The sequence below is a fragment of the Bidens hawaiensis genome, unplaced genomic scaffold (assembly GCF_021521415.1).
Source record: "Bidens hawaiensis isolate Kalapana, Puna unplaced genomic scaffold, B.hawaiensis_p1.1 tig00052605_1, whole genome shotgun sequence".
Taxonomy (NCBI): Eukaryota; Viridiplantae; Streptophyta; class Magnoliopsida; order Asterales; family Asteraceae; genus Bidens; species Bidens hawaiensis.
Window position 1 is genome coordinate 37,724 of NW_027499473.1, and position 18,613 is coordinate 56,336.

Here is an 18,613-nt window from a genome sequence, read left to right on the forward strand (position 1 = left end):
TGCTGTAAAATATAAATAACAAAAGTAATATTGAAGAAACACTAAGTGAACCCTGGACAGATTATAGATAATCTGGGGGTTAAGTAATGTTTCCCACGAGGATGAGGTCCAGCAGAGTTGTTCTTCAGGGGACCTGCAAAACAGACACCGTAAGCTCGTCACTGAGAAGGGGGGGGGGGGTTCCTCCTTGTGACCACCCTCCGGCGTGAGAATCAGACTAGATTGCTCTGAATATAAGTGTATATTAAGATATTGCTAGATAAGATTGAGATATCAGATGATGTTACCATTCCAAGGTGTTGGAGTATTTATAGCCGAATGTAGGTTTCCTAGAAGGTACAGCCGGCTGAATAGTATTCCTGTTCCACCAACAGTGGACTACGCACAGGCCATGCTGGTTGGTGGATAGGCTACGGCCAACAGTAAAGGTCGGTTGTATACTGTTCCTTTACTGCCGACTACGCACTGTTCCACCAACTGTAGGCTGCGCACGTCCCATCGTAAGGGTTGGTGAGTAGGCAGCGGCTAATAGTCACAAACAGTATTAGAGGGTGCTCCTCCTCGTATTGTTGTCGGTGAGCTGTCACCCTGTGATTGGTTCATGGGCTGCTCTGGTCAATTTGTCTGTTCCGCCCATACCTTAGTAGGTATAGTACGAAAGACCTTCCAGAAGCATACGGACTGGCTCATTTAGGCGGGAGTATTCCCGCCTTGCTCATTCCTTCATGTGACTACTGAAGTAGCTAATGCCTTGTGCGTGTAGCCTTGCTGTTAGTGCGGGTAGCCTTCCCTGATGGCTTGTATCCGCAGCTGCGGGAACAGGCGGGGTACTTCACCATTGGGAGGCTTTCCCTGCGGGTACAGCTGGCGTACTGCGCGTAAGGTTCTTTGAGCATGGTGGGTCCTGCTGGAGCAGTTGGTCATTGCGCAGACGTCCCTGTTCAAGGTGAGTCTTGCGGGTCCAACTGGGCTCTGCTGGGACCTACCTCTTCAAGTCCCCCCAGTCCAATGTTCTTCTCATGAATTATTAATAAGTGAGGTGAACTTTTGGACTTAGCTAGGGGTTTTGAAAAGGGTTTAGTTTTTAGGTTTTCCGTGGTGATTCTTCCCGCGGTTTTCCTGATGTCACGCAGAAATTCCCGACTTTTCTGCTTGATCTTTGGGTGTGAAGTGGGTAGGTTTGTAACCTCCTCGCACGTCAGGAGCGTTGAGTCCCACTTGTGTGGATTCTCCATGGGGTCTTGGTAGTTTTCAACATAGTGATCAATTATGCTAAAACCACCAATTCCATCATGGAGTTTCAAACAATATAGTTCTCGACGTTCCCGTCATGCGGGGATGTTATTCCCGTTTCCGCAAGCATGGCCCAGAAGATCCTTCTTTGTTTGAATTCCCTGCAGAGTGCTAAGTATGTGAAGGGTTTTGCCTTGACACTGTACCCGCACTTGTCTTACGGTTACTTTACTTCCAAGGTATTCCTGGCGTCAATTCCCTGTGGGTGCTAAGTATGTGAAGGGTTTTGCCTTGACACATTACCCGCACCCGTCTTATGGTTACTTGGTTGCCAAGGTAAGGGGTATTTTCCCGCTTACTTTTGAATCTTTTTGAATTTTGAATTTCGAAATTTGAAGAGTTGGTGGAAAGATAAGAACAGTCCAAACATCTGAAACGTCGTGCGACGGTTTCTTCTGACTGTGTCAGGACGTGCAGGAAGTTATGGTGACGTGACAGTACATGGTCATTCCAGACGCTTTTTCAGGCGCGTGGGCGCGAGTTTTCGGGCGCGTGGCCGCGAAAATAATGGTATGCGTCCTGTCAACAGCTGTTGCCAGCTTGCTTTTCGCCACGTGTCATAGTTTCATTGCACCTTCGTTTTCTCTCTCTTCCGCATTAATTTCATCGCATTAATTGCGATTAGTATATAAAGGGGGAGAGGGTTCTTTGTAATTCACACTTTCATTATTCTCTTCATCTTTTAAGCGATTTCCGGCGAATACTCATCCTTTTCAGGCAAGCATTCTCCCGAAATCGTTTTCTTCTTTCTTTTACAAGATGTCTCGTGATCTCGAATCTACGGCTGACGACAAGAGTACTGCTGGCGAGTGCCAGTGTGCTCTACCTGGCGATCTGTATCGGTACGTCGTCAGGAAGTTCATGCTCGAGTCTCTCGAGCCTGAGTTTCCTGAACCCCACCAGACGGTGTACGATGCCCCAGAGGCAAGATCGGGGTTTATGCTGCATTCTTTGTCTATGGGAATCTTAGGTTCCCATTGACAAAGTTTGTTTACCGTGTCCTTGAGAGGCACGGCGTTCATTTGACCGAGTTGCACCCCATGGCGATCGCCAAGATTCGCCACTTCGAGTGGGTGTGCCGGATTTTGGGCATTGAGCCCTATGTTGACCGCCTGATGACCTTCTATACGTGGAGGTGTATCCAGGGGTGGTATACGTTGATAACCCGGGTTAAGGGTTTGAAGATTTGCGCGACCGAGCGCAGTCTTCGCGCGTGGAAGCGGGAGTTCTTCTTCATATCCGCTCGCGCCATCCCCCTTGCCATGAAGTTTAAGAACGGGCAAGCTCTTCCCAGCCTTCACGCCTCCAACTACGAGGAGGCGGAATGGTTTTCGAGGATTTCCCGGGTCCAATCTCCGGTTTACCGGTTTGCGGAGTCCGGGCGGTGATGTTGGGGATGAGCCGGGTGTGGAAGGCGGCGGATGCGCAAAAGGTTCCGATCGTCCTCGAATACGGTTCGAACTCTGTTCCTTACGGTATGCTTTGTTTCCTTTTGTTGATTCTGAATTTCTTCTAACTTTTTTCCTGTTTATTTCAGAGGGGAACGACTTGCAGTCACTCCTAAACCCGCGGGAGGCTGATGGTCCCGCACGGATGGGTACTCGCGCTCTTGACGAGAACGAGTTGCCCATCCTCGAACAAACTGCGGATCGGTTCGTGGAGGTCTACCCGCTAGGCCACGAGATCCTGAGCGCCAGGCGGCCAGGTAAGGCGCTCTTCAACCCTCGACCCCTCAATGTTGAAACCTCTGCTGGAATTCCTCTAATCGTATGTTCTGATGAGGAATCCGCAGATGGTCCTCCGTTGGTGCGGAAGAAGAAGGCTGCTGGCGGGAAGGGAAAGGAGAAGGTGGCCTCCACTGCCGATCCGGCGCCTCGGTCTGATTCGGAGACCGAGAGCGAAGAGGTGGCGGGGAATCCCGGTGGTGATAAGATCACCATTCCGGAGGCTGTGACAACTGTCACCGAAGAGCCCAGGATGACGACGGTGACCGGCGTGAAGAGGCCGGCTCCATCGGGTTCATCCCCGCCCGTCCGTACTTTCAGGCTCAAGAAAACCCGTAAGTACAACCTTAGCTTTTATCTTCATAGTTTAATATCGTTAACACTTATCTTCTTTACGCAGGCGTGGATGTTGACGCATTCCAGGGTGGAGCGCAGAGGAGTACCTCCCCGCCAATGACGGTAGGCTTGGTCAGCCTACCTGAGGCGTCGACCCAGGCGCCTGCGCCTGCTTCCGCTGGTTCAGTTGCTCACTCCTTTGAGCCGACTGTTCCAGCTGAGATGACGTCACCGCCGGCTGTGAGTGCGATTTTTACAACATCTTTCACGGAGCCGGCGGTTACTATTGCTGCGGATTCCGCGGCGGCGACAGCGGCGGCTGCTACCATGCCCCCGTCATCGACGGCCGATCCAACAGGTACGCATGGGGCTTCGCGCCAATCTCTGCCACCTTCCCATCTGCCTGACCTCTTGGATGGATTTCCCTTGGGTTCAGGTGATGGGTTCGGCGGCTATCGGCCTGTTATTGACCCTACAGGTGCGTTGGGTTCTTTTGGCCCTTTTCATATATATTTTTTATTATTATTTTTTTATATATCATCTTTTCCTAACTGCTTTATGTTTTTTGCAGTGTCGGATTCCAATGAAGTGTATGTTCCACGATGGAACATTCGCCGAGGAACAACCCTTCGCACCCCTGTGGAGTGCGTGGAATGGGCTCGTCACGCTGCTCCCAGTGGTGCGTTGAGGGAAGCCATGGCTAGCTACCAGGAGGGTAGTCTAACCAATGAGCTTCGGGTTCTCCTCGCCCGGATGCAGCCGCGCGTCGAGCTGCTTTGTCGTGAAAACGACAAGTTAAAAGCAGCTCGCCTTAAAGAAGTGGCTCAGGCGCGGGCTGTCCGGGAGGAGAACCAAAGGCTTTCCGCAGTGGCTGCGGAAAAGGAGAAGGCCTTCAAGGCCCTCGAGGTTGAAGTTCAGGCTCGACTCGAGGCCCGTTCCAAGGCTGCCCAAGCTGTTAATGAACAGCTTCGGCTGGCTAAGGAAACTGCGAGGAACGCAACCGAGAGGGCCACCAAGGCTGAAGCTGTTGCTGAGCCTCTACGCGTGGAGAATGAAGAGCTTAAAGCCAAATTAGAGGCTCTCCAGCAGGCTCATGATGCCTTGGCGATGGAAGACGCCAAAAAGCTCCAGGAGATCCTGGACCAGAGGGGGGTGCTTGACCATACCGAGCGGAAGCTAAAGGGCGTCGAAGAGGCTGCGGCTATAGAAGTGTTGCTTGCCAACCTCAACAAGAGTGAAGCCGAACGCGCCCGTAACGAAGCTCAAGCTGCCCTCCAAGAAGCTCTGGTTGCCAAGGAATGGCTTCTTCGAGAAGCGTTGTCTCAGGTAAGCTTTCATGTCTTTACGCTTTTCTTTATAAATAGAAAGGGTTCTGATACTTGTATATTTTCTTGTAGGTTGTGCATCGGGTCTTCTCAGAGACGTCTTATGACGATGCTATGAGCGCAGCCCTCAACGCTTCTCATGAGGATGGGGAAAAGGCCGGCTTCCTGCTTGGTCTAGGGTTCGTTGAGAAAGGCATCCCGCCTTCCAACTTCCCTTTGTTTGATGTAGATACTGAAGCTGCTTATGACCAAGCAGTGAACCAGTATGCCGCCTTCCCGCATCCGGTGGTGGAGAAGGTGAACGAAGTCGCTGCTGCTGATGATGGGCTTGCTATCCTTAGAGCTTTCCTTGAACCACCACGCTCTACTGACGGAGCGGGTCCAAGTGGAAGTGGTCCTGAAGCTTGATTCTGAAGATCCCTTTCCACCACTAGCGTAGATTTTTGCTTTTGTATAGCTCTTTGTAATATTTGAATTTTGATGAAATAAAGATTGTGTTTGTTCTTTGCCTTGTTTATTTTACGCATGTTTTAACTTAGCAATTTCTTTAGTACTTAGGCAAGTTAACTTTTTAACGTGGTAAATTATAAGTTTGTTTCGCTTCCTCTTTCATGATTGTGCGGGTATGATCGTCACTTACACTTAGTAGGATGGCTTAACTTTACTTATATCTGACCTGCGTGGAAGTTTTCCTCATTTTTTCCTTTGAAATTTTCTAAGTGTTCAGAATAAGTTAACCTTTGAACGTGGTAGATGATAGGTTGAAGTTTTGCTTCCTTGTTCGTGATTGTGCGAGTAAGACCGTCACTTGCACTTACAAGGATGGCTAAACTTTACTTACATCTGACCTGCGTGTAGGTTTTCCTTAAAACTTTAACATTTTTAGCTTTGTGTTTATGCGGGTTTTGTCGCCTTCCACACGTAACGACTTACTTCTTCCCCCATTTATGCGGTGAATACCGGCACAATAGTGTGGGAAGTTCATAAGTATAAAGGTAAGGCTATCAACACATTGTGAAAGGAGAATCATTTCCATTAGAAGTGGCTCTAGGCCTTTTCTTTACAAGTTTGGAATTGATCTATATATAACATTTGCGTAATTGAGCTCCATTCCATGTTCTTGGGATGGGAGTGCCATCGAGCCTTTCGAGCCGGTATGCGCCCTTTCCCAGGACTTCTTTGATGATGTATGGCCCTTCCCAGACCGGGGCCAACTTTCCTGGGCGTTCTTGGTTCGAAGCCTCGTTGTTACGCAGTATGTAGTCTCCTATTTTGAAGTTGCAGAGCTTTACCCGCGTGTTGTAGTACTGTTGCATTTGTCGCTTGTAGTTCTCTTCACGCACTGCGGCTAAGTCTCTGCGTTCCTCGGTTAGCATTAGGTCTAACCGTCTTTCCGCATCGTTGTCTTCTGGCTGAATCAAGACCCTTGGTGAGGGTAAACCAATTTCGACCGGGACCATGTCTTCAGTGCCATAAGTGAGACTGAACGGGGTTTCTCCCGTACTGGCCTTCCTCAGCGTTCTGTTTGCCCAAAGGACGTGCGGAAGCTCGTCCACCCAGCCGGATCTGTGTTTCAAGAGTCTTTTCTTTATGCCTTCGACGATGCTTTTATTTGCTCTTTCCACCTCACCATTACATTGCGGGTGTGCCACTGAGGTAAAGGTGTGGGTGATTTGAAGTTCTTTCAGCCACTGTTGTAGCTTCTTGTCAGCAAAGTTGGTGCCGTTATCGCTCACCAAATTCTGTGGAAGTCCAAAACGACAAATAATAAATTCCCAAATAAATTTTTTGATATGTTTTGCGGTTGTTTGGGCTAAGGGTTTTGCTTCTATCCACTTGGTGAAGTAGTCGATGGCCACCACTAAGAACTGAACATTTCCTGCTGCTGTAGGAAATGGGCCTGTCACATCGATGGCCCACTTCTGAAATGGCCATGAAGAAGTGACTGGAACAAGTTCATTCTTGGGGCGGTGCGTGTTGGGTGCGTAAAGCTGGCAAGACCTGCATTTTCTGATGTATGCCTGTGCATCAGTATGCATCCCCGGCCAAAATTATCCCGCGTTGTTTAGCTTAGCTACAACAGCGCGGGGACCTGCGTGTACTCCACAGATGCCTTCGTGTACTTCCCTTAGGAGGTAGTCAGCATCTTGGTTGTCCACGCATCTCAAGAGTGGGCCAAGAAAGTTACGTCTGTAAAGGATGTCATCGATGAGTTGATAATTTAGTGCTTTACAGCGTAGTTTTCTTGCCTGTGTTTTGGATTCTGGTAGTGTACCTGCCGCAAGGTATTTTATTATTGGTGTCATCCACGTTTCCGAGCTGGTGTGGATGACACAAATTTCCTTGTGCGGGACCGAAGGTGCCTCGAAGAGTTCAATGCTGATATCCTTTCCTAAGTGGGTGAAGGCTAATGATGCAAGCTTGCTTAACGCATCCGCTGATTTGTTTTCACTTCGCTTGACGTGTATGACTTTGCAGTCATTGAAATCGCGCATAAGGGATTTTGCTTGTGCGAGGTATAGGGCCATTGTGTCGTTCACGGCCGTGTACGTCCCGTTGATTTGATTGGCTACCAACATGGAATCCACGTGGGCTTCCAAGTTTTTCACCCCCATCTTACGCGCAATTCTCAGCCCAGCCAAGAATGCCTCATATTCGGCTTTGTTATTCGTACTTGGAAAATCCAGTCGAATAGCGTAAGTGTATTCTTGGCCTGCTGAGTTGGTTAGTTTCAGCCCTGCGCCTGAACCCTCGTTACTGGCTGCTCCATCAGTGTAGAGTCGCCAGACGTCATTGATGTCTTGTGCTGGAGAGGGTTGAGCCTCTTCCTGGCACTCTTTTTCCCGCGATGCAGGCACTTCTGCAATAAAGTCGGCCAGAACCTGGACTTTTATAGCTGGTCTTGGCTTATACTTTATCGCATATTCCCCCAACTCGATTGCCCATTTGGCTAGGCGTTCCGATAACTCGGGTTTGCCTAGGACGTTTGCAAGTTTGAAGTTGGAGAGAATGGTGATTGGGTGACCCTGGAAATATCGTCTTAACCTGCGTGAAGCATGTATAAGTGCTAAGACTAATTTTTCGAGGGTAGAGTACCGAGTTTCTACGTCTGTTAGGATACGGCTGACATAATAGATTGGCATCTGGATGCCTTTTCGCTCTACCAGCAGTACTGCCCCGGTTGCTCTATCTGTTGCGGAAAGGTATAGGATTAACTCCTCTCCCGCTTTAGGCGCTGTGAGCGTTGGGAGTTCGAACAAGCGTGACCGAATCTCCTGAAAAGCTGCTTCCGCTTCTGGTGTCCAGCGGAAGTGCGTTTTCTTTAAACAGTTTCTCAACGTTGACACGAAAGGAAACGACTTTTCTGCGTGGTTTGCCAAAAAGCGATTAAGTGCCACTAGTCGTCCATTCAGTGTCTGAGCCTGTTTGATGGTAGTAGGTGATTCCATTTTGATAATGGCTTCGACCTTTTCGGGGTTCGCTCTAAAGCCATCTTTAGTGACGATGACCCCCAAGAACTTCCCTTCTTCCATTCCAAAGGCACACTTGCTCGGGTTGAGCTTCATGTTTATCTTCCTGAGCGTGTTGAAAGTCTCTTCGATGTCTTTCAACATCGCTTCTGGGTCAGGGCTTTTGATGACCAAGTCATCCATGTAGACTTCCAAGTTCCTCCCAATTTGGGCATGAAACTGGTTGTCCATCAGGCGTTGGTATGTGGACCCGGCATTCTTAAGTCCGAATGGCATCATTTGGTAACAAAATGTGCCATCGGGCGTCCGAAATGCGGTTTTGTCCTGATCATCAACGGCTATGTGGATTTGATGGTACCCCTTATACGCGTCCAGGAAGCATTTAAGGCGGAACGATGCCAATGAGTCCACCTTAAGATCAATTTCGGGTAACGGATAACAATCTTTGGGGCATGCTTTGTTCAAGTCCTTGAAATCTATGCACATGCGCCATTGTTTGTTATTCTTCGGTACCATAACGGGATTTGCAACCCAAGTTTGATATCTGCTAACGCGTACGATGCCTGCGTCAAGGAGTTCCTTGACTTGGGTTCTACACGCGTTAGTTTGTTCTGGCCCCATTACTCTGCGCTTTTGTACGATCGGCGTAACAGCCGGATCGCATTTGAGCTTATGCTCTGCCTTACTTCGGGGTACACCAGTCATGTCAGCTGGTGTCCATGCGAAGATGTCAGCGTTTTTTTGTAATAAGCGCTTGAGTTGGGTGCGTGTGGGATCAACAATTGTCGGGCCAATGGTGACGGCCTGGTCAGGGTACTTGCCATTGAAGGCCCATTTTTCTGGTTCGGTGATGGTTGGTTTAGCCATCTTTGGTTTGGGTTTAGATGAGACAGATGCGATGCATACCTGGGGAATGCCGGTGATCATCGCTACACCCTCAGCTGTTGGTCATCCCATCATGCCGTGGACTGAGGATACCACTGCGTTGAATCTTGCCATCCCGTCTCTCCCGAAGAGAATGTCGTATGTGTGGTGTGGCTTCCTCATCACGACAAAGTCCACATCTTCTGTGCGGGAGTGTTTCCCATCCGTAAGAGTGACGGGGAAAGATAGGATACCCAGGGGGGTGTTTGTGCTGCCATCAAACCCTTCCATCGAGGCGCAGATCGTTTCCAGGCGTTCCTTGTCTTCGTCATCTAGCTTGTCAAAGAACTGCCTGTACATCACCGTTGACGAGGCGCCGTTGTCAGCAAGAGTGCGAGAAGTGATGTAGTGCCCCAGCTGGCTTTTGATGACGATAGGGCCTTCTTTGCTGGGTCCTCCTGGCACTCGCGGGAAGCGCACCTCAGCTTCCTTCCACGCGCATGGTTCTGTCGTTCGCCTTTTTCTTCCTCTGATCTTACCATGAACCATGTTGATGCTGATGTCAACGGGCTTTCGTCCGTTGCCTCGGTACCGGTTGTCATTTCTTCCTCCCTTCTTGATTGATGCCACCAGGTGTGCCAGTCTTCCATCCTTGACGAATGCTTCAATAATATCCTTCAATGATGTACACTCTTCCGTACCATGACCTTTTGTCACGTGGAAGTCACATGATTTACTCTGATCCGCATTAGGTCGCTGCCGGATCATTGGAGCTTTTGGCCATGGTAGCTTTTCAGTGGCGAATATTTCCGTGACGCTTTTGGTGAGTGGCGTCCACCTGTGCTTTTGGCTTGAAGGGTGTGTGTGATTTCTTCCGCCAACAAGAGGGTGAGAGCTGGATGAGGTGTCAAAGTTTACCCTTGACTGCCAGATACCTAGCTTCCTCCTTTTGTTCTGCCGGGCGATCCGAACATTGTTCTCTCTTGTCCTCTGCGTGTAGAGGTGTGTACTCTGGGGAAGATCCCTTCCCAGTTGCTTTTCCGTCTCGGCAAAGCGCTTTGCCGCCGTCATGATGGCATCCCATGTTGATGGCATGCCATCCTTACCCGTCAGTGTGCGGATAAGCTCTGGGTATTCGGCGCCTTGGATGAAAGCGGCGCGAACAAGATCTTCACTGATGCTGCCGAGACTTAGCGTTTTGGAATTGAAACGGGTGATGAAGTCTAGTAAAGATTCATCCTCCTCTCTAACGTAATTGAGGATCGTCCACTATTCTTCAGTATATTTCCTCTGCTGGCTGAAGTGCTGGCTGAACTTATTCTGAAAGTCCGCCCAATCGTAAATGTGGTGGACCGGCAAGCGATCGAACCATGCCCTGGCCGCTCCGACCAGAGTCATCTGGAACATGTAACACCACGTGGGTTCCGTCCAGTTACTGACGGTTGCCCCCGCAATGAACCTGTTCAAATGGTCGTCTGGGTCGGATAGACCATCATAAGTGCCAATGTTGGACATTTGTTTGGCACTTCTCGGGGCGATTGCTTCCGCAATGTCCCTTGCGAACTTTGACTTTCCTGCATTTGTAGCAGTTGGTCTAAAGGTTTTGGAGAAGTCACGCGGGTTTCTCTCCGCATTTGTTGGTTTAAAAGCTTCCCCAAAATTCCTTTTTGGTTGGAAGTCCGTTTCCTTACGCTTCCCTTTCGCCTTATGGCGAGGGTTTGCGTCGGTATCGGATTCTTCCCTCTCGTCATCTGAGTACTCGCACTCACTGTTCATATTGAGATGTTGGCGAGTACTGCCGAATTCGTCAGCCTGTTGAACTGAACGCAAGCGTTCATCCAATTCAGCTTGGAACTCTCTCTGACGTGCTTCGGCCCACGCCTTCACTTGATCTAGTGTTTGGCGAGGAACCCTCGTTTGTTTTTCCAACTGGGCATCAGTGAACCCCAGTGGAACATTTACTGCACTTGCCCCGGCTTGGGTAGCCGGGGTAGTGTTCGTAAGATTTGTATAACCGCCGGTGTTCCCAGTTACTGGGGTTGTGGTCACCGGGGTTTCTTGGTCACTTACTGGTCTTGGGACCGGAGTAACGTTAACCATTTCTTCAGAAACTTTGAAAAGACTAAGAATTAGTTCTAGCTTTTTATGCACGGATGGCGCCAATGAAAAAACACTAAGTGAACCCTGGACAGATTATAGATAATCTGGGGGTTAAGTAATGTTTCCCACGAGGATGAGGTCCAGCAGAGTTGTTCTTCAGGGGACCTGCAAAACAGACACCGTAAGCTCGTCACTGAGAAGGGGGGGGGGGGGTTCCTCCTTGTGACCACCCTCCGGCGTGAGAATCAGACTAGATTGCTCTGAATATAAGTGTATATTAAGAGATTGCTAGATAAGATTGAGATATCAGATGATGTTACCATTCCAAGGTGTTGGAGTATTTATAGCCGAAGGTAGGTTTCCTAGAAGGTACAGCCGGCTGAATAGTATTCCTGTTCCACCAACAGTGGACTACGCACAGGCCATGCTGGTTGGTGGATAGGCTACGGCCAACAGTAAAGGTCGGCTGTATACTGTTCCTTTACTGCCGACTACGCACTGTTCCACCAACTGTAGGCTGCGCACGTCCCATCGTAAGGGTTGGTGAGTAGGCAGCGGCTAATAGTGACAAACAGTACTAGAGGGTGCTCCTCCTCGTATTGTTGTCGGTGAGCTGTCACCCTGTGATTGGTTCATGGGCTGCTCTGGTCAATTTTTCTTTTCCGCCCATACCTTAGTAGGTATAGTACGAAAGACCTTCCAGAAGCATACGGACTGGCTCATTTAGGCGGGAGTATTCCCGCCTTGCTCATTCCTTCATGTGACTACTGAAGTAGCTAATGCCTTGTGCGTGTAGCCTTGCTGTTAGTGCGGGTAGCCTTCCCTGATGGCTTGTATCCGCAGCTGCGGGAACAGGCGGGGTACTTCACCATTGGGAGGCTTTCCCTGCGGGTACAGCTGGCGTACTGCGCGTAAGGTTCTTTGAGCATGGTGGGTCCTGCTGGAGCAGTTGGTCATTGCGCAGACGTCCCTGTTCAAGGTGAGTCTTGCGGGTCCAACTGGGCTCTGCTGGGACCTACCTCTTCAAATATGGATACCACCTTTTGGGTAAGATCATCATCAATTGCTGAATATAAATAGAGGGAACTAATTTGACCAATCTTATTCTTTCCGGCAAAATCTCACTAAAAAAATAATATAACTCGGCATTTTCCACAAAATAGATTTTTTGTGGGACTTGTTCAAATAATATAACTCTGCATTTTGCACAAAAAGTTCTTTAAAGAGTTTGAATAATTACACGGGTTTCATTTTATTCTTTCCTGTTCTGAAATAATATAACTACACACCGTGTTAAGTTATATGTTTTTTTAAACGACTAAAAATGTTACGCTATACAAGGATTGATCTCTTGGCATTCGATTTTACATGATCTTAACCACCTTACCACCTCACCAAATGAAAATGGCCCGTGTTAAGTTGTATAATTTCTGAAATCATCTTAAATCCTCTATAAACTTTATAATATCACATACTAGTTTTTATCCTTCGTATTACGAGGTTGTTTTACATGATTTGTTTCTAATATTTATATATCTTTTTGGATTTTAATTTTATTTATTGTAAGAAAGGGTTTCACAATAAATATTTATAATACACTTAGGATTTGATAATGAAAGGGTTTCATAATAAATGAGATGTTATAACTCGGTTTACATGTTATTTGGGTTTAGTGAGACCCATGACCCACATATTTTTTTTTACTATAAAATTGTTTTTTAATTATAAATAATATATGTTTTTTAAAAATCAGAAACTAATTTATAGTATATCTCTATTTAAAAGGATTTTCATATCATATATTTGATGAGATTAATTTTTATTTTAATAAGATGTTATAACCCGTTTAAGGGCTATCTGGATTTGGTGAGACTCATATCTGTGAATTCAGGTCAAATGCATAAGAAACCTCCATTTACAAATAAAACAATATGGTAACATTGAGAAATCATCTCAAATCCCCTATAAACTTTAAAATATCATATACTAGCTTTTATCCCCCGTATTACGGGGTTGTTTTCCATTATTCGTTTATATATATATATATATATATATATATATATTTGGATTTTAATTTTATTTATTGTAAGGAAGTTAATGATATACTTAGGATTTGATCGATGATGGAAGTGTTTCATAAAAACATGAGATGTTATAACCCTGTTTAAAAGTTATCTGAGTTTGGTGAGACCCATTAACCGCTTATTTTTTTACTATAAAATTATTTCTTAATTATAAGTAATATATTTTAAAAAAATCGGATATTAAATTTTCGTATATCCCTATTTTATAGGATTTATATCAAATATTTGGTGAGATTAACTTTTAATTTAATAAGATGTTATAACTTGTTTAAGGGCTATCTGGGTTTGGTGAGACTCATACACGTGTCAAATGCATAAGAAACCTCTATTACAAATAAAACAATATGATGTATTGAGAGAATGCAAAGAGTATTACGAGAGTTGTTTTATATTATTCGTTTATAATATTTATATATTTTTTAGATTTTAATTTTATTTATTGTACATAAATTAATAATATACTTAGCATTTGATGATAAAAGGGTTTCACAAATAAATGAGATATTATAACACGGTTTAAAAGTTATTTGTGTTTGGTGAGACCCAGACCCACTTATGTTTTTTACCATGAAATTGTTTTAAATTATAAATAACATACATCTTTCTTTAAAGAAATTAGATATTAATTTTTAGTATATCCCTATTTTATAGGATTTTCATATCAAATATTTGGTGAGATTAATTTTTAATTTAATGATATGTTATAACCCGTTTAAGGAATATCTGGGTTTGGTGAGACCCATATTCGTGAATTCGGGTCAAATGCATAAGAAACCTCAATTTATAAATAATGTAATATGATGATTTGAAAGAATGTAAGAAGCACCCAGAGAGCTTTTAAAGGTATTGTTTATATATTATAGATTTAGGATTAAGATTTAAGATACCCAAATTCATCATATTTAGAAACATCCCAAAATAACGCAAAAACCCAATCAAATTTAAAATGTCGTATCCATCCTCATAAAAACTTATCATTTACTCAGCAAACTTTCTATATTGCATGTTTCGAAATGGGCCACTCACCAACGTCCTTTCGCCTATATAACTTAAACTGCATTCACTATTCTTGCACCAACTTGTTTTACACCAACGTGACACTACTGCCATATGTCGTCCCCTAAAAAGGATTCCGATGATCTACAGTCACCTCTCCTTCCTCCTGTGGAAACACACACCACGACGGTACATGCGAAACCAACACTCGAGCTGCTCTCCATCGACCAAATGTTAACCAACTATTGCGGTGAGTTTGGGTCATGGCAGTTCAAGCATTTCGTTCTCACGTGTATGGCATGGGCACTTGATGCCATACACACAATGGTTACTATTTTTGCTGACCGTGAACCCACTTGGGCATGTGAACCTGGTTCAGGATGTGTATGGGACTCGGCCAAGAGCGTTTGTGGGCTTGAGCCAGGTTCATGGCGATGGGACGATAGCGAAGGGTGGTCAACGGTGGCTGAATGGGGTCTGGTGTGTGGACAAAAATACAAGGTTGGGCTAGCTCAGGCTTTATTCTTTTGTGGTTCCATGATAACTAACATCCTAATTAATCCTACTATGTCTTTGAATTATGTTATTTTGTGGTTATTGATGTTAAAATTTAGAAAGATTGAGTCGAGCCAATAATAAGATTGTATCCAGCTCACATTTGCCCAAGCACGATCGACTCTTTCTTCTTCTTCTCCTTCTTTTTTTTAGGAGCTGCTATCTAGACATCCTATGGTTCTTTAAAAATGATGTACATATAAAATAAATTGTATGTTAAAAGAGTGTATGAATACAAAAAAAGGTGTTTGAATAGACAAATCCTTTTTTTTTTCTCTCTTTTAAGATTTTGATTATTTATATGTTTTAGTTTTTTATAAAAGCATTAAAAACATCAAGGGCGTAGCATAGTTGGGGCTAGGGGTGGCCCCAGCCCTCTCCGTTTTTCGATCAGTAGTGTAAAGTTATCATTTTTCGGCCAAAATTTTTTATACGTAGTGTAAATTTATCTGTGTCTGACTGAAATTTTGAGCTTGGCCCCCTTGGTTTTTTGCTCGGTAGTGTAAATTTATCCTTTTTTGCCCGAAATTTTTATACATAGTTTAAATTTACCTGTTTCCGACCGAAAATTTGAGCCCGGCCTCCTCCGTTTTTTTGCTCGACAGTGTAAATTTATTTTGTTTCAGCCGAAAATTTTTTTATACATGGTGTAAATTCACCCGTTTCCGACCGAAATTTTGAGCCCGCCCATTCTAGTATATGAATTTTTTTTACATATTGAGTTCGGCCCCCTTGAAGATTATGTCCAAGCTTCACCACTGGAAAAACATTTAACAAGAATCTCACCTCTATAAAACATATACTATATTCAAAAGAATTGCACGTCTGTTGGGCAAATCCGTCAAAACTCAAAAGCAAATCGGTAATGATTTGATTATACATAGTGGTTTTCACATGGTTTGGCAAATTGACATTATATTATTCTACTTAATCAATAATTTCAACTTAACTTTTAATAAGTAACCTTCATAACTAATATCAGGGGCGGACCTGCCTTGAGGGCAGGGTAGCACCCGCTACCCCTCAACTTTTGGCCGTAGGTGTGAATTTCTTCATGTTTTCTTCACTTTTTTTTATTCCGCTACTCCTGAATAAAATATAGTGTTACCCCTAAACCAAGCGAGTGTATTTTTGGTCGGATTCCAGTGTTCTTAATCAGCCAAAAGCAGGCCTGAAACTCGCCGAAACAGTGAAAATAACAGGCAGAAAGAAGATGAAGTAGAAAGAAGATGTAAAAAACGAAAAGTCTTGATTTTGATAATTTAAAAGTAAAATGATATCAAAAAATAGGGTATATGTACTTTGCTATCAAATTGTGTGCACATTAGTCTTTGACTTTTTAAATAGCATTAAAAACACTTGAGCTTTTTAAAATGGTTTTAAACTAGAGTTTTTATAATCATATGATTAATTTTTGAAGTTATCTTGTTATGAGACTATGATAATCTCAAACATAGTTATTCGATAATTAATATGTTGTATTCTTTTAATTAGTTGGATTTTTTTCCTCGTACCCTCTATATTTTTTCGTTTTGCGTCTAGGCCTAGGCAGGGTTTATGTGCCCTTAATAACTATGGCCCTAAACCTATTGCGAGTTATCATCCTAATTAAATAGGCGACATAAAAAGAGTGTACCTTGTTAAAAAAGGCTTGTCAACCACGAGGTCATGACTTTAAATGGACAAAATATTCTAGCGGTTAGAGACGTTTTAATGTAAAATAATTTGCTAAATATGATTGGCTAGAGCACGGACGCTAAACAAAAAAAAGCATATTGCTTATGTTGTTAATTGTTTAATGAAAGTATAGGTAATCAAGTTAGAAGAGTGGTTTTTATAAGTGGAGGCTTTTGTAATTGAAGTAAATTGGGTGCTTTAAAAGATTATGTTGGATCACTTAACCGTTTTCACAATATAGCTGAATATAAATGTGACAATTGAACAAAAAAAACTTTCGAAAACCAAAGATAAATCTATTAGCCTATTAGGTATGTGTTTAAATTTATTTATTATCGTGTTTCTATTTTTTTTCGTTTACATTGCATAAATTTTCTTTCGTTTACGGAAATTTTTTTTTAACTTTACCCCTAAAATTTTGGTTTAGATCCGCCACTGACTAATATTCTACACATCGTGTTTTTCGCATGGTTTGACAAATTATTTCTTTTTTAAAAGCGGATTTTATTGATAAAACTCAAGCGTCAGGCTAAACATACTCCCTTGGTTGCTTGTCATACCTCTCTTGGAAAACCAGTTTTCATATTACCCATTGAAATCATATAATTACCAAACTAGCACAAAAATAAGAATTTCATATTATTTTTTCTTTACAAGTTGCGTTTTTTTTTTATGATTTCGAGTTTAGAGTTTCTGGTTTAGGGTTCGGGTTTAGGTAGGGTTTAGGGTTCGGATTTAAGGTTTAGGTTTTCGAGTTTAGAGTTCGAGTTTAGGGTATTGGTCATATGGTCGTATGTATATTTTATTATTATTATGAATTCTTAAATTTTCTTTCATAAAATGATAACTTATTTTAATGTTTGTATATCAGTTGTTTTATAATTGTTTTTTTTAATTAATAATAATGTTAATAAGCAGTAATAGGAAAACTATATACTTTTAAAATATATAGAAATCATCACGACCGTATATTTTGGTATTCGATTCAGTTTGATTTAAAATACCAAACTAATAGCAATTGCCAAAATATATTCCGTTCATACAACTATACAAGGAACCAAAAGCTAGATATGAAATTAGATTATGATTTGGGTGAGATTATTAAGTGAAAAAAATGTTATAGGGATTAATATATAGATAAATAATGTTAAAAGTTAATAGTAATTTATCTAATAAGTTAAGAGGAGTATATATATAGTAAAAATGGTGAAAGAGGGGTACGTTTAGTAGCACCCCTCAAGACTCAAACATTACTAATAAGATGCTAGTCTAAGATATAACATACACACTTGAATACAAACACTTTAATTACAAAATAAAGCTAAAAAACGGAATAAACATGTCTCCCAGTCTACCCCTATTAATTTCCCTATGTTTTTAACCCAAATAAAGTTATATCTTATGTTTTCTTCTTTTAGTCTATTGACCGAAACTTTTTTATTATTAGAAAGACCCTCAGTTTTTGCTTTCCAAATACACTTGCTCTTTGTTTCCTGCTTTGTTCACCAGGGGCAATTGAGGAGATCCCGGACTTTGAGCACATACACCAGGGGTGGGGGTGGGGGGGGGGGGGTGTTCCACATAAGTACTTACAAATTACCATATCATTTATGCATAGCAACAATACCTGTCATATTGTCAACATTGACCAGGGCTGAGATTTAAGTATTTGAAACTCTAATGTGTCTCGTATTTTATTCATAAAGAGTTCTTATACCTATGATTATTGATTCAAATGGTAAATCTTATTTTTGCAGGTAGTGGAATATTTGGTCACCTTTCTGATACCAAATTGGGAAGAAAAAGATCACTCACAATTGTATGCATTATGAACATCCTTTTTTCACTATTGACATCCATATCTCCGAGCTATTGGAGTTATGCCCTCTTCCGTCTACTCGCCGGCTTCAGCTCCAATGGGATTGGTGTATGTGCCTTCGTTCTCGCCGTCGAACCAATAGGACCATCCAAGCGCGGCATTGCCGGCATGTCCACGTTTTATTTTACTCAATTGAGATAGCTCTTCTATCAGGCATAGCTTACATGTTTCAATCATGGCGCTTTCTTTACATTGCTTCTTCCATACCCTCTATCATCTTTCTTCTTTTCATGCTCCCTTTCATCTCTGAATCCCCTCGCTGGTACCTCGTTCGAGGTAAAACTAATGAGGCCATGAAGATCATGCACCA

At 43.5% G+C, this 18,613-nt stretch overlaps 1 pseudogene; it reads left to right on the forward strand.

The window, feature by feature from the left end:
* The first annotated feature begins 14,269 nt into the window (after positions 1-14,269).
* On the forward strand, positions 14,270-18,607 carry LOC143599732 (organic cation/carnitine transporter 4 pseudogene; annotated as a pseudogene).
* The last annotated feature ends 6 nt before the right edge of the window (positions 18,608-18,613 follow it).